The sequence below is a fragment of the Solenopsis invicta genome, chromosome 10 (assembly GCF_016802725.1).
Source record: "Solenopsis invicta isolate M01_SB chromosome 10, UNIL_Sinv_3.0, whole genome shotgun sequence".
In the NCBI taxonomy this organism is placed as follows: domain Eukaryota; kingdom Metazoa; phylum Arthropoda; class Insecta; order Hymenoptera; family Formicidae; genus Solenopsis; species Solenopsis invicta.
The window spans coordinates 5,062,319-5,087,116 of NC_052673.1; the positions used below are offsets into that span (position 1 = coordinate 5,062,319).

The 24,798-nt window shown below is 29.8% G+C and overlaps 1 protein-coding gene and 1 pseudogene across 6 annotated transcripts in view; one reads left to right on the forward strand and one right to left on the reverse strand.

The window, feature by feature from the left end:
• LOC105207422 (C-terminal-binding protein) overlaps positions 1 to 16,933 on the reverse strand; it is a 131,984-nt gene extending 115,051 nt beyond the window's left edge. For 2 of the 6 annotated variants that reach the window (XM_039454569.1, XM_039454572.1), the window contains exon 1: positions 16,337 to 16,930. The gene's annotated coding sequence lies outside the window, so the exon portion shown is untranslated. Of the gene's footprint in view, positions 1 to 16,336 lie in introns of all 6 variants that reach the window. The other 4 variants (XM_039454571.1, XM_039454570.1, XM_039454567.1 and 1 more) reach the window with 2 other exon arrangements.
• On the forward strand, positions 1,713 to 23,010 carry LOC105203702 (annotated as a pseudogene).
• Positions 23,011 to 24,798: the final 1,788 nt, after the last annotated feature.

A 24,798-nucleotide genomic window follows, 5' to 3' on the forward strand; every position in this document is an offset into this window, starting at 1 on the left:
GGCGTCATATTAATGTCGTAGTAGTGAAAAATGTGTTTTGCGACAATCAATATAATTTTTGATAGTCAGCATTTCTTCAAAATTTAAATAAAATAATAAGGTTTTTGTGAAAACTTTGAATGTATCATGTCCAGTTAAATGTATTTGAAACATTTCGTGTTTACTTTTTGTTGTGTGATGTCTATTTTTGTCAATCATACGCAATAATGCGCACAGTTGATGTTGGGGCAATTCGTAATACTGAACACCGGGGCGATTCGTTAATACTGATTACAGCGCCTAACCTAAGTTGGGTAACCCTAACCCTTTGGCTGTGTTACGAACGTCTGCGCTACGCAGAGTTAAGCATTGAGGTAAAGTTCTTCATTGATTTAGTTCAAACTTGATAATATTGTGTATTTCAGTACATAGAACATAAATATGAATATAAAATCAACGCTTTTAAGCAGGTAAAAAGTTATAAAGCGTTAAAGATTGTGAGGTTAGGAAATCTGTCACACCAATGGCATAAAAAGACATGCAAACGTGTATGTTTGCATTTGTATTTTGTATCCCTATACCTTTTTTTAAATAAAAGAAAGCTTAACAACAGCTTTTTTACAGTCTTTCAACTTGGAACACAAATTTCGGGATATTCTCGGACTAGTTACGAATTACCCCGGGCTTGAAACTATTCGTAATTTTTGGAATTGGTCGACATTTTTATATGTACTTCAAAACAGGTACACTTCCATGTTCTATCTATACTAGCATTGTGAAGGGAAAGATTCAACCTTTCAAACCGTCCCCCTCCCCCATGTTTCTTTTTTTTTTAATGAATATAGGACTGAAGAGACACAAAAGAAAAAAAGGTCTAACGAATAGCTTCGGTCTCCCCTATACAATTTTGCGTGTAAACACACAGGGCGGTACATTGTACGTAAAAAAAATATTCTCAGAATATCTCCGGAACGCAGTTAAAACCGAATATCAAATGGATGTCCCTACATAAACAATGAGACGTCGTTTGGACATTCATATGACGTCGAATTGTTGCTTAAGACTTTTTATCCGTTATACGTTGCTGCCAAGTTTTAAAAAGTACTTATCAACATAAATAAATTTTCTCTAAATTCAGGTATTGGAGATCATTTTTGTCATAAATTATACGGTGACTTGCTTATATTTTATGATCTATATTAATTCGTTGAAAAATGTAGTTTACATTAATGTACTTTTTATTTTAATTTCGTTAATATAAAAAATATTATGGCAAATAAATGTGTGCACTGTTCGCCACAAGGGTATCACGGACATATTTCATAATTTTCTCAAAAAGAATATGTAAAGGTAAAGTATCTCAAAATTTTACATAGAGAAAATACATTAATACGCATCTTGGTGAAATATTATAATGCTATCTTTAAAATTCTATCATATATCTTGAAAAAGTGGCACTGCAAAGAGAGAAAACATTAAGAAAGAAACTCGCAAACGTAGTAACAGGTGTCCCCTCCTCAACATCAAGTCGGTATCCCTCCCCTCTCTCCTCATCATTTTCTCCCCGCCCCTCTCTAATAGGGACAAAAAGATAGTCGATTCGTATTCTCTGAATTTCTCATTCTGCCTGTCCTCCGTTATTTTTCGTCGGGCAATTATGACGTGCGAGATAGAATTAGAAAGGGAAACGATGAAGATAGCAGAAAGGGGGGGGGGGATGAAAAGTAGGAACGATGCGAAACCAAAGGGAAAGCGAAAGAAAAAAAATGTTCCCATCTCGCAAGTGTGAAAGCATACGAGAGCAGTTTCTTGGGGTGGAGAAACCAAACCACACCACACCGCGGTGGTTATTATCGATCTTGGGGCATCGTTACACCTCGCGTCCGGCCGTGCGCTTACGGGATCTGTACAAGTGCGACGACGGCGATTGTGTGGTGGCAAGAGAGGCACGAACGCCGCCACCACCACCGGTATCACTGTCGCTGCCACCATTGTTATCACTGCGTCGGTTATATCGATTGTCTCCGACGAGTAATATGTTATCGTGCAATACGAATCTTCGATGTAATAGCAGTCTATCTAACCGGCCGGTATACCAGGCGTCATAAATTCCTAAGTTACTAAATAAGCATTTCTCGAGACAACATGCTATGTATACTGGATGTAAATTAATAAGCATTAGAAAGAAATAAAAATTTTAGAAGCTAAGCCTACTACTTATATGTATTTTATACATTAATCATTCAAAAAATTGAAAGGACTATATAACATACGCATTGAAAGTCTATATGTTGAATTCGAACCGCTTACTTTACGTATGACTCAAATAGGTAAATTTTATATTTTTGTTAATATTAAGTATCATTAACGTATTTAATTAAATTAAGCAATTGAAAAAGACCAAGTTAAGTAGAAACAAATCTTCCAATAATTATATTAATAAAGAATATTAAAAGGAGAAAAAGTATTTACATCTTTAGTTTGCTTGTACTTACCTGGCCTTTAATATTTATGTTATCGTATGACAATAACGAATAGGTGAGAAATATTTAGTAAATTAATAAGTTTTAATAATTCTATAGACATTTTCTCATCAATTAAATATAATATTAAGGTTCACGTAACATAATACAACATAAATCTAGAAACGCTTAGTTTTAGAAAAAAAATTGTACTGTGAAACAGTAAAACATCTTAAAAATGAAACCAAATGTTTAAAACAAAAAATTATATGGTTTAAAGGGAGATAAATAATGGAAAAATCAATTTTAAATATAATAGATTTTCAAAGTTATACAAGGGTCCCAATTTTTTAAATAAAATTGTATGACTTTACATAGATAATATTATAATATGATGGCCCTTGTAGATATTATAGCCTCGTAACATCTATTACTAAATAATAACTTTCTAACGATTTCTTACAGAATTATTTGTTTAGTATCCCATCGTTTTGCGTTGACGTTAATATGCCTACAGCTGACATTTGGTAGAAGACATTTTACTTTTAAGCATTTCAAAATTTTCTCTGTATAGTTTTAGCAATTAACTATACATAGTTCCTCATTCTTTTTAAATTTAAGCATAAAATCATACAAAAATATGTACACTTAAATGCTTTTTTGTTATATATTTTTTGGCTGTACAGTTGAAAATATTATACAATTAATTTTATTTTTAAGTTACACGTTAAATTTAATATATCGATATTGAAATGTATATGAAATTTAGTGCACTTTTGACAACTTTAAATTTACATTAAATGTTTTTAATGTACTTGCTTAAAATTTACTTCCGTTACATTACATTAAATTGCTGTTAATTTTTAACAATGTATATATTTTGAATGATGCAAAGTTAAATAGCATAGAATTTTGCTAATAAAGTTTCATGCAGTCTCTTTATTGAAATCTTTATGTTAAAAAACTTATTCAATAAAAGTATTATACTATTAATCGATAGTTTACAGATATTACAGATTCTCAATACTGCAACTTACATACGGTAAGATTTTGTGTACGTATATATATTTGGATATTTTATATTATTTTCTCTTAATTTTGAATAATTTTATATCACCGTTTTTAAACAAAACCAATTTTTTAAATTTATTTTCGTAAAAAGTCCATATTACACTTGTCATTTTTTTTCTCATTATACAATGTCATTTTTCAAAAATAACATTGTAAATAATAAATATTTCGTAACTTGAAATCTAGAATCGATTAAACAATATTTTGACGAAGGTAATCGTTAAATTTTTAATTTAAGGCTCCTGACTCCTCAGCCAAGAACTCCGCGTTGATGGTATTCCGTCATGCACAAAATTAAAACTAATAGAAGTAAAACGTGACAGACTGACGATGAGATGTTGTCGTGTATGTCATTTTGTTATTATGTGTTTTATTGAGAAAATATGATTTATCTCGTATTTACCAAATTCGTAAAAATGGACTGCAAGTAAAACTTCTTTGAATTTTATACATAAAAGCACATTTTTCTCGCGCAATTTTACGCTTCAGACGTCACGATTTCAATATGGCCGCGGTGAGAAGTCAGGAGTCTTAAAATATTGATTATTAATAGTGTTATTGCACAAAATGTAAATGGGGAATATTATCATCTTGTTCCACCATATGCAGTCTGACTAAAACGATCGACTTTAATTTCGGCTAAAACCGAAAACAAATATTCGGTTGTGTCAATTTCGGCAAAAACTTTCATAGAAATAATATTTAAACTTCCAGAGTAATACTAAGATTTGCAAGTTAGTAAATTTAGATTAAATAACGTACAATAAACTTGGACGACGAGAAACTAATGATGTAATTTAAATGAATTGCCTTTTCAGAATGGAAAAATGCATATCATTAATTATTATTAATAAAAATATTCTCTTAACAAAATAAATTTTTATCTCCGATACTACTTACAATTAATTTTACCTCATTTATAAAAAAAAATAGATGTACTTCGCATCTTGATCGGATAACTATTGTTCAAACAATTATTGTATCTTCTTTGTATGTATACTTGCAATAAGCAAAATTATATTCATATAAGTTATCTAACATTTAATATGACAACGTTAACATTAAAGCAAAATAAAATGTATTACATGTTATTAGATTAACTATAGAAAACCCGGTTTTTATAATTAACTGTATAGAAATAAAATATTTTTAAATGAAAAAACTTATTCGACCGATAATGGTGAAAAAACTTATTCGACCGATAATATTTTTAAATGAAAAAACTTATTCGACCGACTCTGACTGAGGTGTTATTTTTCGCAACAAATTCTTTACAGCTTTTTAGAGGGGAAAAGATTCTCACATTCCAAAGCAAGTTAACATGATTTATCATTAAATAAATTTTCAATCTAATAAACATAATATTAATTTTTATTTAACTTATTGTTAGAGCTGTGTTATGATCAAAAATTTATTCAGCGCGCAATTTAGTGAATTTGAAAAGATATATAAAATCATACAAAAAGATATCAGAACTAAAATCTAGCTAATAACCATTATAACAATTCGTTTATATCGTGTTAAAATATTTTCTTCATAAAAATTTTTTTATATAGATTTTGTAGAATATTTGATAATTATTGATACAATGCTGGTAAGTAAAGCGGATTAAATTGCATCAAAAAGTCCCGTACCATTTTGCGAATCTCGCAATAGAAGAAATTTATAAAAATCTATGAATCAGCGTACGTCCGTGTGATTTGACAATAAGACATCGTCTAATATTTCTACGGTTGTCAGGTACGCGGCGAAGCAGTGAAAAAAGTGCTTTGTAAACAACGTGCTGCTCGTATATAGCCATTGTTGCTAACAGAATGTCTCCTAATTATTGACACAATGCTCGTAAGTAGATACAGCGGACTAAAATGAATAAAAAAATACTGAGTACACCATTTTATAATTTACGAAATAATTAACGAGAAATTAATTTATAAATATAAGCGTGCGTCTGCTTGATTTTGTGACAAGAAGTGCCTAGTATTTATGATTATTAGATCCGCAACGGAAATCGAAGGAACGCTCTGTAAATAACAATGTACCGCTCGTGCATAACCAGTGCCGTTTAGAGAACACTCCTCCCACTGTCCACGCGTCAAGAAATCGTAAACATCGGGCTCTCTTGTCACCAAATCGCGCGCATGCTAATTCACAAATTTCTATAAATTCTGATTAATTCTGATTAATTCTGATTAATTCTGATTAACAATTACAAAAATTACTAAATTGTATAGAACCTTTCTGTTCAGTTCAGTCCGCTCTATCTGTTTACAAACGTTGTGTTATTAATTATTAAACTCTATAGAACGTTCTTCCCACTACCTTGCCGCGCGCTTAACATCCATAAACACTAGGCAGTATCTCGTTGCCAATTACGTGAACGCAAGTTGAATCGTAAATCTTTATTAAACTATTATTTCTTGTTAATTATTGTGAAAATCACAAGATGTTGCAAGGCTTTTCTATTCAGTTTAATATGTTTTATCTACCTACTAACATTATATCAAAACTTATGAGACTTTGTATAATACTTTAACATCTAGCATACATACATACATACATACATACAATATATCCCGGATAGGGCCCAAAGAATTAAAAAATTTCTACACTTAACTGGACAATTTTGTGAAAAACACTCAGTCTAAAAATGAACATTTGGTCCAAAACTCAAGTCATTCAGATAAAAATTGGCCAAGATATACATATAAGTGTCTAGTTACAAAAATGTGATCTTGTGAGAAAACGCATTTAAAGCTATGTAATAATCATAACAATATTTACCATACTTGCAATAAATTTTAACATAATATTTTAGAGGCATATTTGTAGGACTCCAAGCATTACAAAAATATTTAAAAAATTCAATTTTTTTTTTGAACTCGTAAAATCACAGTGGGATGACCTCTTATGTTCTATGCAATAATACATTATGACACATATGCATTAGTGATACATATTTTACATATTAACCCTTATTCTATTTCACGTGGGGTCACTCTCGTGCGAGTATAATTTTCCGCGTTGCGTACACTGGAAGGAATAATACATGCCAAAATTATATAGTTTCGCTAATTATTTCATTTTTTAATTGTATACTAGAAGATTAAAAATAAGTAAAATTACGGTTGAAAATCATCTCACTACAATGTACCTTTTAATAAAAGCATAAAATACAAATGACTTCACGATGTACAATAAAGCACAAAAAATTATGATAAAGAGTAAGGGTTAATTAATTATAATTCTTAAAAAAAAAAGAGAAAGCAAATGTACATCGTAATAAAGAATACATGTTATTGTTAAATAAGCAGCGGTATGATCGTATCAACGCTTGCTCTCCACAAGTAAACGTTAAACAAATTATGTAATGCTAAAACCAAAAATTAAATGTCGGTTCATCGACGCATCAATACATCACTCTCAATGACTTTCAGCAGAAACAATATTCATTTTTATAAAATTTGACCATATAAAATTTGAAATCAAAATTGAATCTTGTTTTGAAGTTGTAAAATAATTGTGAAGTTGTAATAATATAGTTGTAATAATAATTGTAAATTAAATAACATTTTTGTTATGAAATAAAAATATACTAATAAAATAATAGTAGTAAAAATTACAGTAGTACTTAAAATCTATGCTCTTCAGATTTAAAATCACGCAAACAATTGAAGAACTGTAGAAGCAGAGCTAGATCGTTGTGCTGATATAAACAATCTTCGGATGATGACAATATATTAAAGATCTTTAAACGTTTCGACCGTAAATGCAGCCACTTTCAGTAAAACAAAGTAAAATTATTAAAATTACAATATGGTTTCTGTATCAATATCAGTATCACTCGCATTGATACGCAAATTATCGCAATCTTCGTTGTAAAATGAGATTTTATCCTTTCGCTATCGAGATCGCTGCAAATTCTTGCGGATACCACGGAAAACCAACTTATTTTTGTGTACGTCAATATTATTTTCTCGGTATACGTGGTCAAAGTATAGGTGTGTGTGTGTGTGTGTGTGTGTGTGTGTGTGCGTGTGTGCGTGTGCGTGTGCGTGTGCGTGTGCGTGTGCGTGTGCGTGTGCGTGTGCGTGTGCGTGTGTGTGTGTGTGTGTGTGTGTGTGTGTGTGTGTGTGGCCCATCAGCAGAAAATCTTTCTAGAAATTTTCTTAATAAAAATGATAAAAATAGACGGAACTGTTTAAGTAGAAAATGTAGTATAAATAAATGATTTGTTGTCAACAGTTAAAAACGTGTGCATAGGAATAAAATAAAAATTATGTCACAAAGTGTCAAAAAATAAAAAAATAATAAATCTAAGAATTAATTCTAAATTCATAAAAGAAAAATATAAAATAAATTAACTCTTAAACACACCGATCCTGTAAAATACGGAAACACATTTTCGGGTCTGGAACTTTTTCAACTTTGAGAAGCTATAACTTTGATTACAATCAATATTTTTCTACAATTTTTTTTTTTTTAAATAAAAGTTCAGAATTTCAGGAGTGTGACTGTATAATCGGCATTGCCAAAAAATAATTTATTGTAAAGTTATAAAAAAAAAAAAACATTAAACAAAAATAAGAAATTGGTCAAAAAACCACTTTTTCTTCAAAAAATCATATCTTCGCAACAAAAAACTTTTAAAGATTTTCAAATACGGCGTTTTAAAGCTAAAGACTCATATTTTCAAAATAAAAATTTGGCAAAATCATTCCTTTTTAAAAATATAATTATGTAGCATGAAGAATATGAGGTATTTTTGAGCATCTAAAAATCCACTTAAAAAAAAAAAATTATATCTTTGCAGCAAAAAACTTTTAAAGATTTTACAATACAGCAGTTCAAAGCTAAAAATTTCAATATACCTTCAAAAGAAGTTATATTATTGTCATTTCTATTAAAAAATGTACTCATGTAATAAGGCGAATATGAGGTATTTTTGATTAAATCGTGCCTAAAATTGAAAATTAATGTGTTTCATGATATATATTTCGGAAAAACTCCCTTTTCTACAGCATTTTAGAGTATTCCAACTTTAGACAGAGTAACCGCAAACCGACCTGTTCAAACGTATTTTGTCCAGCTTTTTTTATGTAAAATACAAAAAAGTTTCATTTACACACTATATGGGTCGCATTGACCCTAACAAAACTTTGCTGTCGTGCTGTTCAAATTCTAGTTAACCAAAAAAGTTGATCAACCATATCAATCAAAAGAGATTTCAAACTTTTTTTATGTCTTGGTCCAAACTTCCTATTTCATTCCGTCTTTACATAGGAAGCGTTCAAAACTTCATATGAGGTCTCTCAGACCCACTTACGTGTTTAAGGGTTAAAGAAAAAAATGTCAAAAATAAAAAAAAACATGTATAGAAATAAAATAAACCTCATACAATAGTGTCAAAAAGTAAAAAAAAGAAAAAGTATAATAAATAATCTAAAAATAACATATAAAATTCATATCTATGATTGACAAAAAACATCTCAAAGAAAACGTTTGTGTTATTTGAGATACAAATTGGAAATGCGAGATTTGATAAAGACAGTGACAAGGAAAAAGTGAGAAAAATAAATTAGGAAAAGAAAGAAAAAAACACATATTATGCCAAATAATATTGTGTGAGAAACAAGAGGTTAAGAGTAGGGATGTAACTTTCAAACAACCGATTAGTATCATTTTGTTTATTAAGTCCTATTACTTTATTTTTTTTGTGGATCATCTCCGATATAAATCTCTTGTAATACAAAAGTTTATTGTCCAAGATTTTTACGTGTTTTTAATCAAAATTGTAATTCTTCTCAATTCTATGATTGGAAATCACCAAAAAGGATTCACCATTCTTTTATATCGTTGCAATGTTCCTGGACTCTAGTTTTTAGTCGTCTCTTTTCGTTCATTGAAAAAACAAGTTCATTGAGAACGATAAGTACAGACACACTATGTACAGATGAGGTCTGTCCGATATCCTATAAGTTCCCAAAAATCCACAAACCTAATAATTCTCTAAGAATAATTGTTTCCTTCATCAATAGTTCATTGTATTCTCTTGCTTGTTTTCTACATTCCATCCTATTTAATAATTTTCCAAAAACTAGTCATAGAGAACAATTACCATTTTGTCAACAAACTTAATGACCTGACTGTGGACTCAGGTCTCTCTTTGATATCACTTGTATATATATTGTCTTTCTAGTCATAAATGTTCCCACAGACCTTGTAATGACTAGTATTGAGAAAAAATGGGAACTGATTTCAGTTACTATCTCGATTCCACTCGATAAGCTCATTAAAGTTGTTCGAATGATTCTCAATTAAACATTTGTCTCCTTCAACAATGTTTTTTACAAATATTCGGCACACTCGTGGGCTCTCCGCTATCTCCCATCATAACAGATTTGATTATGCAGGACCTTGAAAAGAAGACACTGAAACTCCTTCCTTGTAAATTAGCTGCATATTATAGATACGTAGATGACATTTTTTACATAGCTCCAATCACATCTTTAAATTTAATTCTAACTATTTTTAATTCATTCTATGCACAATTACAATTTACAATGGAAGTAGAACAAAGCAATAAGATCAGTTTCTTTAATGTTAGTCATTAATAAAAAAGGTAAAATTATTTTCGATCCGTTCCATAAACCATTTTTCGGAAAATATCTTAATTTCAATTCTCATCAGCCCATAAGTTACAAAAGAGGTGTTACATTTAGCTTAGTGAATAAAATCATACTGCTTTCTCATCTTCAGTTTCACTTAAAAAATTTCGTTGAAACCATTAACGTGTTACAAAAAAAAAATGATTAATCTGTTAATTTTCTTTTTAATACTACACTAGGCAACAAAATTATCGCAACACTCATTTATACCAAAATTTTGTACAACTTTAAATAATCATAACTTCGTTAAAAATTATCGTACTGACGGTAACTGACAAAAATGCATACATAACTTTGATACATCCTAACTTCTAGAAACAAAATTGTACGAACCTGATTTGTTTTTTCAATTTGCAGAAAAAACTCCAAATTTTACGATGGCTATCGTGACATTTGCAAAAAAAATTCATCCTACTCCGTGGATGCAAATGTTTGGAAACAAAACACGTCTTTACTTTTAAAGAAACAGCGAAAAGTCTCTGTGAAGTTAGCACCTCATTTTTCTGAACCGCAAGTTTTTATGCAAGTTCTCTTTGCCCTCAATAGTTCTAAAGTTTTTAATAGTTTATAACAATTGTCCCGCCAAAATAACATTAAAAATAATAATTTAAAAATATAAGGTGCCAACTTCGCGCGTGGCACCTCAAGTTTCAAAAAAAATAATTTTGATAATGAAATTCTATAGTTTTCAAAGAGTTCTAAAATTCCCAATAAGTTTAAATTATAGTTCTGGTCATTAAATATTTTAAAAAATTTTTTAAATTTTTTTATCCACACCTCAAATTTCAAAAAAAATTGTTTTTGGCTATGGAATTCTATAGTTCTCGAAGAGTTTCAGAGTTCTCAATAAGTTATATTAACAGTTGCGACTTATATATATATATATATATATATATATATATATTAAAACAATTTTTAAACCCGCGCGCTGGCACCGCATTACAATAGTAAAGTACCATCTTGTTGAGAGTTCTGGATGAGTTCTTGGCATTTTTCAATAGTTCCGCCATATTTCTAAAGCTTTCTATAGTTTCGTTAAAAGTTCTTGCCTCTAATCATTTTTTTACTAATTTTTAAACCGCAAGCTAGCACCGCACTGCAAGAATAAAGTACCATCTTGTTGAGAATTCTAGACAAGTTTTTGGCATTTTTCGATAACTCTGCAATAGTTCTAAAGCTTTCTATAAGTGCCGTCGTGAGTTCTCGCCTCTAACCAATTTTTAATCTTTTTTAAACCCGCGAGCTGGCACCGCACTACAAGAGTAAAGTACCATCTTGTTAAGAGTTCTGAACAAGTTCTTGGCATTTTTCGATAGCTCCGCAATAGTTCTAAAGCTTTTTATAGGTTTCATCAAGAGTTCCCGCCTCTAATCATTTTTTAATAATTTTTAAACCAGCGAGCTGGCACCGCACTACAAGAGTAAAGTACCATCTTGTTAAGAGTTCTGGACGAGTTCTTGGCATTTTTCGATAGTTCCGCAATAATTCTAAAACTTCCTATAAATTTCGTCAAGAGTTCTCGTCTCTAACTTTTTTTTTATTAATTTTTAAGTTTGCATAATTGTACCGCACGACAGGAGTACAAAATTTATAGTAGTGCAAATACATGTTACTATCGGGGCACAATACTACAATGCAGCATATTCGTATTTTACTTGTTACAAAGAGTCTACATCATACCTATATTTACAAAATCGTGCTAACATGAAAATATAAAGAAAGATTCTATCATTAATACAGTCATAATAAATAGTTTAAATGCTCAAATCCCAAAATTGTGAAAGCTAATAAGCCTCTCACATAGTAAAAAATAAAATGTCCCAGAAAGTCCACTCTAAATTTTAAGTTAAAATAACTCAAAAGTTAAGATAAAATAACTCTTATTTTAAGTTATTCAGTTAAGAGTTATTTTAACTTAGCTTTTAAGTTATTTTAACTTAAAATTTAGAGTGAACTTTCTGGGACATACAAGTGTTAAATTAGCATTTTATTTTTTATAGTGCAGTTTTCTTTACCTCTGAAAAAATTCGGTGCTGTATGGGTATATTCAAACACCATATGATGACCCGACTAAAAGTTCAAAATATTTTTCTGAAAACTGTTATACTTCTAAATAACTTTAAAACATTACTCATTATGTCTTTTTCTATACTTTTCTACACTTCTTTACACCCCAAAGCAAGAATATGAGCTAAAAATGCTAGATACAGTCGTCCAGGTTAATATAAATAATTTGATATTTTGATATAATTACAATCACTCGCTCGCTTACTCGTAAAAGCAAAACGTAATAAACTAAGAACAAGCACAATTGGTATTGGAGAAGCAGAAGGAGCAATAATCGAGCCAGTTCAGATAAGTGCTAACAGAAAGGCATATATTCGTTCTCTCTTGAAATGCTTCCTTTCCATATTAACATATATAATATAGTGTAGGATGTAGCACGCACATGCAGAGAGTCGGAAACAGAGATAAGAAAGGGGAGAAAAGAAAAAAGGGAGAGTGAGAAGGAAAGAAACCAGAAGGGAAAAAGGAAGAGAGAAAGAAAAGGATGGAAAAAAGAAGGGAGAGGCTGATAAAAGATAGGGTAAAAAAGAATGAGAGGAAAGGGAAAGGAAGAGGCAAACGTGCGTGCGTATCCGTAGAATAATAAGAATCAATCAGTGTAAACAAAATACATGATTGCTTTTCCAACAAATTATACAATTTATAATATTTTTTACAGTTTTTTTACATCAGTTAATTCATCTTATTATTTTGAGCATAAAAATATTAATACAATTTTCAAAAAATTAATAATTTATAAATATTTTACATTTTATATCAAAATATATTAAAATCAAGTATGCAAAACATCTCGTAAATTAACTGTTTTATAAGAAACAGAGAATAATATAACACCCACTTTTTTTATTGAATAACTTTGTTTATAATCAACATTTTCTATTCAAACTTAAACGATTTTATTCGTTAAAGTGTTGTTGAACAGATTCTAGACTCAAAGTAATGAGAAATATTTATTACTTAGAACGTGATTTATAAAAATGTAATGCACTGCATAATAGGTCAAAGAAGAAAAGATAGCAACATGGCCAGCTCAAACATATAATTTTTTTTAAACTAATTTAGTTTAAAACACAGTATTCTGTTACAAAATTATATATTTTTAATTTTTCATTGTTTAAAATTTTTTAAATTAAGAATTTTCCAGTGTTCAGAAATTTTAAAGAGATATCATTAAAACCATCATTTTATCCCTCATTTAATATTAAACAAGCATGAAATAATATCTCTCATGTTTCTGAACATCATCCTCTAGTGTAACAATCAATTTATCAAAGAAATATTTCAATATAAAGATTTCATTTAAAAAGCGATACAAATTATCCATGTTATTGTATAATTCGAAATGTATACAGCCAAAAAAGTTAAATAATAAAAAAATACTCAAGTGTACATACATTCATGTGATATACTGAAATTTAAAAACAATGAGAAAATACATGTAATTAAGTACTAAAATGTACCTTAAAATTTAAAAGTAAAAATGGCTTATAACAATTGTCAATTATTGTGATGTATTGACATATTAGCAGCAATAAAAAACGGCAGATACTATTAAATAAATAAGCAATTGAAATAAGAATTCATCAACTAATAACAAAAGTAAGAGATAGCCATCCACAGTGTAGCCATAATACTCCATCCCCCTCTCTTTCACTTTATTTATATATATATATATATATATATATATATATATATATGTATATATATATATACTTTATTTATATATATATATATATGTATATATATATATATATATACATATATACATATACATATATGTGTGTGTGTGTGTGTGTGTGTGTGTGTGTGTGTGTGTGTGTGTGTGTGTGTGTGTGTGCGCGCGCGCGCGCGCGCGCGCGTTTGCGTATGTGTGTGCGTGTGTATGCATATATATAAGGTGTTGAAAAAAATGTCACATATTTTGATAGCAGGTAGTATTAATCAAAACAAAAAAAAGAGGTCTAATTAACATGGGTCCTAAAACTAATATCTTCAAAGATAAAAGCTATTTTGTTATTTGAACTCTTTGTCATTTTCTTATATGTTGTGTCATCTTTAGAATGTAATGAATAAGAGAGAGTGGAGTACAATGGGGATCTTTTTCTAGGTGCCTTAAAAAATAAAAAATAAACAAAGACAGATAAAGAAACAATTTTTATTTCAATATAAAATGTAATCATTTATCTTCCATAAAAAAACTAAAGTAAAAAAACTGAATGTATGATAACAAAATAAAAACTCTTTAAAAAAAAATTTTTTTTTTAATGCTAACTCCACATTAGAAGAGTTGCTCTATGTGATTGCCATTCATTCTCATGCATGTTTCAGCCTTACGTCTTAGAGAATCATACACTCTTTCAAATCATGCATTCCAACTTCATTTCTCTCTCCTGATATTTATGTTTAGTTCACAATAGATGCTACAAGCCTACTTCTTTGTTCATTATATTCTAAAAATGACACAACTAATAAGAAAATAACAAAGAACTCAAATAACAAAATAGCTTGTATTTTGGAAGATATTAGTCTTAGGACCCATGTTAATTAAAATCTTTTCTTCTTGTTTTGACCAACACTACCTGCTATCAAAATATGTAACCCTTTTTTTCAACACCCTATATATATATATATATATATATATATATATATATATATACACATATATATATTTGTGTGTGTGTGTGTGTGTGTGTGTGTATTATTCATTGAATACAAAAAAAGATTGAATATTTGTATCAACTTGTGTCACTAAATGGAAAGCTACCCACTATAATAACTATAATAAGTCATACTATCCTACAATTTTCTAAAAACAGAGAACTTGTAATCTTGTTGAATTTTTTATTATAAATATATAGTTTATTTGCATTGCTTACATTTAGTTATTGTAAAGTTTATTACAAGTTTCTTTAACTATATTTGAAATTTTGTATGTGTGAATAAAAATATCCAAAAAATTTGAAAATTCTAAAAAAATGTTTAGTAATTATTTAGAATAATGCAAATTCTGTTTTTAAAACACAAATTTTGTTTTAAAAACACAAAAATTATATAGGAAAATGATCTGCTTTTAAAGCAGAGAATTTATGTTCTTATAACAAAAAATTTGTGTTTGTAAGGAATAGAATTACAGAGTATATTCATGTTAATACATCAACAGTATGACAAGTATCTTAACCTCTAACTTGCTAACTTTAACGCTTAATAACTCGTTTCATGAGGCAGCCACCTTTTTCTTCCAGCTTCTTTCATTTTAAGTAAAAATGCATTAAATAAGTACTTTTTTTTTATTAAGATTTAAGGTAAGGCCCTAAGTGTTAATAATTAATTTTACAAGCATGACAATATTATTTAATATCAAATATTCCTAAAATATTATTTAATATTATATAAATATTGTATGAAAAGTAAATATTATTTACTTTAATATTTCAAATTATCAAAAATAATATAACTTTTAAATGTAATGACTATAAAGTTTATGAATACTTTATGTATAATTTACTTTGATTTTCTAACAAAAATAATATTCGTAGAACCTTTTCATAATATTCCATGGACATTAAAATAATTTACCACAAATATTACATAAAGCGAACATATAATATTAATATTTCTATAACATTAAAAAGTATATTCTTGGAACATTATTTTATTATTTTAATTTTTAATATTTACATATTTTAAGAATATTGTAGCGCTTGTTTCGTTTAAACAGACGAGAAGCGAATCTATGAATCTATTTCATAATTATCTTAAATAGATAACATTATAGATATCAGAGAGAAAATATGTACGATAGGAAGCGATGCGGAAAGAGTAGAACACGCGTATCTCCCGATGCGGCACAAAGAAAGTGCATGCATGCACGCACGCATGCACGCACGCACGCACGCACGCACGCACGAGGTAAAGTGCGAAATTCTTGACTGCATGCACGCATGCAACGCTGATGCCACCGCCGCGTTTCAAAACTCGTATACATACTAACATATACGCATACTACACGAAGCGCGCCACTGCCCGGTTAGCACACACGCGCGCGCGCGCGCGTGCAGGAAGAAGCCATGATTGCGCATACACTGCACTAACCTGTCGGAGGCGACTCGCTCTCCCTTAATATCCCACTTGGCGTCCCAGCACTCGAAGTTGATTGATAGTTGAGTATTTTCACTGTACGTGGTCACACTGCGATCACCAAACTATTCACACTCTGCTTCTGTCTTTCTCTATCCCTTTATCTCTGCGTCTGTCTCTCCTTTTTCACCTTGCTACTTGTCTTTCTTTGCGCTCACGCACTATTTGTCCTCTTTTTCTCCTTTCACTTTTCCTTTTTTTACGTGATCTTCCTACGTCTCTCTTGAAAATGCATATATTCCCAGCTCGTTGTCAATTCTACAAAATGCACGCGGCGACGACGGCGTCCGTCTACCGGGTGGCCGCCGCGGTCGGCACGGTGTAAAGTCACGCGAATATAATGACCACCGGGCACACTGCAACCTGTACAACCGTAAAAAATTGATTGCACACGATTCGCGTTGTACACGAAAGGAGTTTACGCGTTTCACGTTTCACTTCTCTCGATTCGATTCACTAACAATGCACCCGAATTCTCGCTACCTATGCTCTGAACTGCTGTCCTTTGCTGGAAGAAAATGGCGGCCCCCGGCCGCCCGAGTAACTGGCGCGCGCCACCCGATGCTCGTCGTCACCGGCCGAGTGTAACCGAGCGCAGCCGAGCGTACCCGAATGGTATTGGCCGAACAATGCGACGCGTTTGATTTACTGGGATGCGTTCCAAAATACTAAGGTTTGTTCGCCTCGCTGCTCCCGGGTGTATTCCGAAAGTTCTATTGAAAATAGTCTTTTTAATCATAAAGTTGGTAGCACTGTAATTAACTACGCTGTGCTCCGTAATGTAAGTTTAATTTGTGATTATTGTTGGTTTGCAAAATATTATTTACTGATAATAATTTTGATTTTAAAATAAAAATTGAAGAACACAAGAACTTTCGAAGATTGAAAATTAACTGCAAAGTTTGTTTGTAAGATAAATATTTTTATATTGCCAATATTGATATTATTATTTTATAATCACTTACACTTATTTGATTTTATTTGAAATAAGTATAAAATTATATTATAATAATATTTAATAAAAGTCTATCATTTATAAACATGCCAGTTAAGCTACTGTAGCCTCTTCAACTATTTAAACAGAATCAATTTTATCATGCACTATTAGAGCACACAAACGGATATAATCTAATTTACTTACAATTAATCATTTAAAATTAATCAGAACTTGCGATTTTTAGCTTCACGGAATTTTTGGAAATCCATCTTTTGTTTAATTCTTATTTTAAAATAAAAATTATTGTTAGTAAATATTATTTTAATAATACATGATTATAATTATTTTAATAAATAATACGTCATTAAAATTATTTTATAAATAATTAAATTACAAAAAATTAAATTAAAGTCTCCGATGGTCTCTGCAAGCTAACAAAATCACAAACTCAACTTTTATTAGGGAACACAGCGTAGTTAATTACAGTGTTACCAACTTTATTATTAAAATTATATTTATCAATTATCAATATTTTTGATAAAACTTTTGGAATACACCCCCAAGAATACTTAAACCGCTTGGATCACATTCGTTGTCACCAATCAATTGATGGTAATTATTTAGAATATTCCCACCACCTCCGATTTTGACAAAGTTAGGCTCATTTGACGCGTTTTTGTGCAAAATGTACGAACTGACAAAAAAAAGTGTCAAACTGCCTTGCAAACCGAGGTATTGAGCGTTAAAATTGACGACTATTGAGGTTAGGATACCTGTCATATCGACGAGATGTAGCGACGTGTAGATACGCCGTGGGCACATGCGCATGCTCCATTAGTGTTGCTAGATGGGTCGCTTTCTTTGCGCATGCGCAACAATAAAAGCATTTAATACAGTGCCGGGTAGTGATACATATAGGCAAAAAATCTTGGCAAGCTGTTGCTGCAAAAATTAGATATAAGCTACGTTTCAAAACATTCTCTTCGAGGAAAATTTTACTCAAATTAATATAGTATACGTTACATGTACTATATATTTTGAGTAAAATTTTTTTCTAAAAAAACGTTTTGAATTTAATGTACACCCAAGGACTTTGATTTTGTCCATGGTGAAATTTTCCAAACTGAGAAGTCACCACTTTCTACATACTCGCAGTTCATGATTAATAAAATGACTAGAGCTTATTGGTCGTTGAGTTAATCATGAACTGTAAGTATGTAGAAAGATAGCGACTTCTTAGTTTGGAAAATTTCCCCATGGACAGAATCAAAGTCCTTGGGTGTACGTTATAACGTCAGTTATTTTGTACATAAATTATTTAATCTTTTTATAATTATATTCGTGCACGTGCATGCAAATCTTTTAATTAACTAATTTTTTTTTTCAAGAAGTTTTTTTTATTATTGTTGAAACAAAGGCTCTAGTAGTATCCTTTTCCTGAAGGTTAAAAGTTTTGGCACACACTTTTGCATAGCTGCATAACCATATGCATAAAGAAATTGATTCGTCCATTTCCTTATGCATGCGCTAATGGACCAATCAATTTCTTTATGCTTACGGTTATGCAGCTATACAAAAACCTGTGCTGCGGCCTCAGGGCCTCGCACATAAAATGCATAACATAACATAAGCACAACATAAGACCGATAGACCAATGAGCATCCAGTATAAAGTCGCCATATTGAGTTACATAACATTTTCATTGGTCCGTCGGTCTTATGTTGTGCTTATGTTATGTTATGCATTTCATGTGCGAGGCCCTTTATACGTATAGTTATGCAGCTATGCAAAAGTCTGTGCTGCCATCTTTATAGTACTTTACTGAGGCTGCGCTTTATGCGCATGTGCGAAAAAAGCAACTCTTCCGTTTGTTTTCTGTTCCTGAACTCTCTAAATAAGTGTACACTTAAAATGAAATAGATAGATGTTTCAAAGTTAGCGAAAGCAAGAAGGAACGTTCCAGTGCAGTCTAGTGCAGGAACAGAAAACAAGCCTCATGTAGCAACACTGACTGCGTTCCGAATTCCGTATGAAGCGCGTAGAGTGCAATATTGGCTGCGTTCAACAGACTCAACAGTTTAGTGAGCGCTTGCTGTTATTGGTATATTCTTCTAAATCTAAAAGTCTGATTGGGTGATCTAGAAGAATATCTCAACATTAGAGTCCTATATAAAGAGAGAAGCGACATCGAACCCCCACCACAACCTTCAGTATCCAATTGAGTCCTCCACCGCCATTTTGGGACCGCTCTAACGTCATCAAACACCATTCGTATCATTCTGCAACAGCTGTGTTCACAATATGGCTGCTCGCTTAGCCAATCAAGTATCAATCAGATTACCAATCAGAGCTTCGGACATCAATGTCGCTTCTCTCTTTATATACGACTCTACTCAACATGTTGAGTCTGCTGAACGCAGTCATTGATGCGCAACGCTTTGAAACCGTTCCGTTTTTTCAATGCGCGCATAAAGCGCATGAAGCGCTTGAAAATTTCGAAACTAGAGTCCTATGTAAAGAGAGAAGCGACATCGAACCCCCACCACAACCTTCAGTATCCAATTGAGTCCTCCACCGCCATTTTGGGACCGCTTTGACGTCATCAAACACCATTCGTATCATTCTACAAACAGCTGTGGTCACAATATGGCTGCTCGCTTAGCCAATCAAGTATTAATCAGATTACTAATCAGAGTTTCGGACATCAATGTCGCTTCTCTCTTTATATAGGACTCTATTCGAAACGGTTTCCTGTGCGATCTATGCGTTGAATAAACTTCCTATAAGAACACAACATTATTTAATATCAAATAATGTTCCTGAAATATTATTTAATACTAATAAATAGTGGTTTTATGTCACTTCTGATAATATTATATAAATATTGTAAAAATATGTTATATTAAAAGTAAATAATGATATTTTTTTCAATATTTTAAATTAACGGAAATATTATGTTGCTTTTAAATGTAATAACTGTAAATTTTATGAATATTTAATGTTTAATAACTTACAATAATTTTTGAAAATAGTATCCATAGAATATTTTTATAATCGGATTATCACGGATATTGAAATAATATGCTATAAAATTATTTTAATTTATCGTGACTTGAGGCGAGCTTGGCGAAGAAGTTCTTGCTCAAGTTGTGCTCATTTGATATGAGATCGTCTTCGCGAAGCAATGCTCAAGCTAATGCTTATTTATGAATCGGCTGTTTCCGTGATATTTCTTTTGAATCTTCCAATGGGAATATTGCATACATTGAGCTTAATGGATCAGACTCAATAGTCTATTGTATCTGTAACATTCTGTCAATCAGTGCAACGAATTAATTACATTAATTTAGCATCAAGAATAAAAGAAAAATACTCAGATAAGTAATATTAATTAGAAAACAACATATTCGGAAATTGCTAATTTTTATAAAATTACTAGAAACAACGAACTTAAGTATTATACCTGCTTTTATACTAGAGGCTTGTTTTCTATTCCTGCACTAGACTGCACTGGAACGTTCTTTCTTGCTTTCGTTAACTTTGAAACATCTATTTATTTCATTTTAAGTGTACACTTATTTAGAGAGTTCAGGAACAGAAAACAAACGGTAGGTCTGTTCGAGTTGCTTGAAATCCCTAAAAATGTTTGCACTTGAGATGAGATAAATATATTCGATCGTAAAAAAGAGAGAGACGACAAAGAAATTAATTCAAAAAGGGCAGCAACACGAACAGGCCTATTATAACCTCAACAGTAGATAGTAGATACGAGAATCTCGACTGTCTAACGAAGTTTGTTATCCTGATTTTTTCACACAGTGTAAAAATCATAAAAATTAATTCTGGAGATTCAGTAGAATTAATTTTTACATTGCGCTTTTTACATTGCGCAAGAGAATCAGAATTACGAACTTTGTTAGATGATCGAAATTCTTAAGTTTATTATTGAGGTTATAATAAATACAGGTATTTGAGCTTGAGTTGGTTTATTTTTAAAAGTAAAAAACATGTTAAAAAAGAAAGATTTATTTTTACTTTATCTAGTCTTAAAATCATATATTTATATGTTATTTGGCTAATTGAATAGTAGAAATCTTATTACACAAAGCTTACATGCATATAATAATTTTATATGCAAATATAAAAAAATTCTTCAATAATTCTTATATATACTTTGACATCTCTAGAAAGTATTTGTATAATTGTTTATTTAAAAAATTGTATTTAAATGTTATAACTAATTAGTTTTTTAAAGAAAACAAATATGCAAATTATTGTATGCATATAGGATTAATTTATCTTGTTTATTAATTGAAAATGTATATTTTATATTGTTGCAGAATATAGGAAGTACAAATTCCAAATATATAATAGTCATTCTATCGGTGCAACCTGTATTGTCTCTGGTACAATGTTATGAATTTACCCTTGAGCAAACTCTTTCTTAATTGACAAGATTTTTTTATCGATTGGGAGCTGATGCAGTATTAGATATGATAATGGCTGATGATTTTGTTCTATTGGACACCGCCAAAGAATTTATTGAGCGTTATAAAACTAGTAAGGAGGGCACGAAAAATCAATTACCATTGCTGTCCTCTTTGTGTCCAGGTAAAATAAATATTTATGAAAACAATCAATTAAAAATTTATAATGTTCTTGTTTCTATATCAGGTTGGGTGTGTTACGCTGAGAAAATTCATGGAAATTTTATATTGCCACGTATAAACGTTACAAAATCACCTCAACAAATTATGGGGTCATTAGTAAAGTACTACTTAGCTAAAATTATGGGTCTATTGCAACAGAACAGATATATCACGTAACTGTAATGCCCTGCTATGACAAACAGTTGGAAGTTTCCAAAGATTTTTACAATCAGCAAAGAAAAACGAGAGACGTAGATTCTGTCATAACGTCAAGTATATACATATATCCATATTTCCATATTAAACATTAGAATTAACATTTAAATATAAATTATGGTATCAATTTTCAGTTGAATTAGAACAGATGCTGAATGAAGACGGTTAATTAGTATTAAATAAAATAAACGAAGGTGAAATTAAACAACCATTTTGTTCTTACAGTGAAGAAATTGGAACTAAATTATGCAGTCACAGTGGCTCAGGATCAGATGGTTACTCAAACTTCATTTTTTGTTACGCAGCGAAGAATCTTTTCGATGAAGATGTCACAGTGGATTTTAAAAGTCTTAGAAATTTCTACTTCCAGGAAGCAGAATTGAAGGAAATGACCAAGTGTTATTAAAATTTGCTATTACTAATGGCTTCAGGAATATACAGAACATAGTTCAAAAAATGAAAAACGACAAGTGCGTTTACGACCATGTCGAAACATGCCCGTGTAGTAATTGTTTTATTTAAAATATATTAACACGATGCATGTAATAAATAATTAAATTTAATATAATTACTTTTATTAGGTTGCCTAAACGGCGGAGTGCAAGTGACATCCCATGGAAACATTCAACCCCAAGAACTTGCATTGGCATTGGAAAATATGTATCGTAAACTCCCGCTAAGTAAATCTCTGAAGAAAATACAGTAGTACAGAATTTGTACAAAACTTGGTTAGAAGAACGTACAAAGTTTACGCGTATTTTAATACACGATATTACGAAATACAAAAAATGAACACAGCACTCGCAATAAAGTGGTGATGTAAACTATGTTATATATATATATATATATATATATATATATATATATATATATATATATATATATCATTACTTGTATAATCTATATTTTTTTGTACAGTAAGTTCATTGGCTGATTGACTCTATTTTTGCAATATAACAAAAATAAATAAATTACTAATTAATTATTTGACGCCTACTTAAAGCCATGACTTAAAATATATACCAGCATGTTATATAAATAAATTTTATGTTTTTATATAATGTCTATTTAATATCACCTTATATATACATAGCTTACATTAATTGTAAACAATTAAAATAATAATCAAAAAATTTTATTTATTTAATAGAAAATAAAATACAACTAAATATCTCCAAAAATTCTACAATGCGGGATCGTATAAATTAAAAGTAATGAAGGATAAAATCCTTAAAAAATATGATTGAAAATAGGAAGAATGTTATAAAATGTAAGATTATTTATTAAAGTTGAGTTTTGTGATTATTAAAGTATATCTTAATTAGCACACAATAATTTTTAAATGCTTTTTTTAATATTAATTTATTAATTATTTATTGTACAATTCATTATAACAATAATATTTATTAAAAATTTATTAAATATTTATTTAACATTTATATTTCCTTAATTACTTATATAAAATAATGATTTGGGAAAATGTTTATTTAACGCTTATTTAACGTTTATTTAACATTTATTTAATATTTATATTACATTAATAATTTAATTGCAATAATAATATTTAAGAATAATTAAGAAATATATCTATTTAACATTTTTTTTTAATTAACTTAATATTTATTTTGCATTAATTTTTTATTTGAAACAATAATTTTAAAAACATTAATTTAACATTAATTGCATATTTATTTTACATTTATTTAATATTTACTTAATATCCATTAATGTTTAATTCAAATATTACTTAATACTGATAGATATTTATCATCTCGATAAATCAATAAAATGTTATTGTCCGCTGCCGAAATTGCGTGTCCGCGGTAATTTTTAATATATTTAACATTTTTAATATATTTCTTCCTATCAAAGAATATTATTGATTATATAATTACATTTATATTATTTCAATTAAATCACTCTTATATTTTAAGTAGTAAAAATTTACATAGTAAAAATTACAGATAATTTATAAATTTTAACACCTATTTTATGCAATTTTTGCACAGATGGAAGAACTGCATAAAGAGTATATCGTCAATCGGATTGACGATTGCTGTCTCAAATGTAATCCGATTGATGACGAAAGCGTGGAGACCGAGAAGCATGCTTGAAAAGTAAGTCTCTTTATTTTTTTAAATAATAACACAAAAAATCAAAGATTAAGTTAAAAAGAATGATTTGAATTTAGATTTATTGTAATTTTTTTTGTCTAAACACTGGATTTCGTTTAAATTTCTGTTTGTAAAAATTAATTAATCTATTCTAAAGTTTGTGGTTATATCTGAAACAAATCAAAATTAATAAAACAATTATTAATTATTAGGTACATATTAAAGCATATAATATTTCAAGCATATCATATAGAATTCCTGTTTATTATAAACTTAGTAAACATAACTTTGAAATTATTCAACTACATTATCCATTAATCAATATTAATTTATATGTTAAAAATCAATAATGTTTCTAAAAATGTTCTTATTCTTTTCCAGATCGTAAATAAACTTCAATTCCATGAATAAATAAAAATTACTGGAAAATGGATTTATATGAAGAGGGCATTATTGAACAATATCAATTTGTGCTAACTTAAAATTTGTAAAATCTACTTT